The sequence below is a fragment of the Lethenteron reissneri genome, chromosome 25 (genome assembly GCF_015708825.2).
Source record: "Lethenteron reissneri isolate LAM-NWPU_2019-01 chromosome 25, ASM1570882v1, whole genome shotgun sequence".
Classification (NCBI taxonomy): domain Eukaryota; kingdom Metazoa; phylum Chordata; class Hyperoartia; order Petromyzontiformes; family Petromyzontidae; genus Lethenteron; species Lethenteron reissneri.
In genome coordinates, this window is record NC_083803.1 from 14031532 (window position 1) to 14032938 (window position 1407).

Genomic DNA, 1407 nt, shown 5'->3' on the forward strand with positions numbered 1-1407 from the left:
CCTCGCTTGTCCCTGTCCTTACATTTTAGTGCAGTACTTTTATTCTCGTGGCTGACACTTAAAATATTACGGTGAATCTGTGGGTGCAAACCCATTTAGGCAGTCCACTGCTGGGTTAATGCCTCCCCACACCTGTGTTGGGAGTCGGGGTTGATCCATGCTTCGCCAAGCAGCTCAGTGCAGATTGTTGACGACGGAGAGAACAGTGGTGGAAACACAGAAGTACGGTACAACAATTGATGTTGCTGTACTACCCGCGATGTAGCCCTACCAGGCTCAAACCTATCCAGGCTTCCAAAATCTGGCATATTCTGGTCAATTTGGTCATGGATTCTGACTAAATTACAACCTGCCCACTGACCAAAAGTGGGTCATTTCTGTCCAATTAACACCGGCACTTAATATCAAGCAGCCCACACAGTGGGTTGTTCCCAACTCATACAGTACACGTGGCACCTACTCACAGCCACAGATTCACACCTGATCGCACGTGATTCAGATCTGCCCATTGAACACCTCACCTTCAATACAGATGGCTCACTTTACATACCTAGCTGACATCGGTGGCTCATGCCTAAACACACGTGGTGGAGAACTGTGAAACTTGTCTAACCTTTGTGGCTCACATGTCTTGAAAACACGTGACCAAACCATAACATTTTTCAATTTAAAGCTTTCGTGACTTGCAGGGATTCAACTTCTTGGTTCTTTCGGTAAAGTCACGTAGAAGGGAAATAATAAAAAAAATACAAATTTTACATAATACAATTCTCACATTGAGAATTGGCTTGTGCTGGGAGCAACGCTTGTGGCCCATAACCCACGAAAACCAAACCTGGCTCAGGCATAAAGAGCCACCAGAGCCGTGGCTCACACCAACCCAACACACCAGGCTCATACGTGTGGGTTGAGGTTTATTTTGGCACAGAAAAAATCCCATTGGCCAAAAAATTCTTGTTTTCGATCGGGACCTGGTTTTATAAACCTGGTTACGGCAAAAGAAAACGCGAACGAAACAATCGAAACGCAACTGTACATGCCCAAGTTGCGAATGGAAAAGTCGTGCAACACGCAACACGGTACAATCGACACAAGAAATACAAGAAGTGCAAGGCCTAATGAAAAGAACACAATATACAAAACTACTGAAAGTGTGCAAAGCAGAGCGATCAATTCCACGTACATTTGAAATAAAATCGGAGGCCCGGGAGTGGATTTAACATTGGACAAGGATAGTGTGATGATACACCCGGGATGCCAACACAACAAAGCAGCTTGGCCGACGCTGTTCATCCCTGACCCCCCACTTGAACGCACACACCCCCACATAGGGCCTCGTGGGGATGTCACCTGGCCTACAGGTTTTCACACAGGAGCCCTCCTTGTGGGGCACAGCAATTTTTTTAC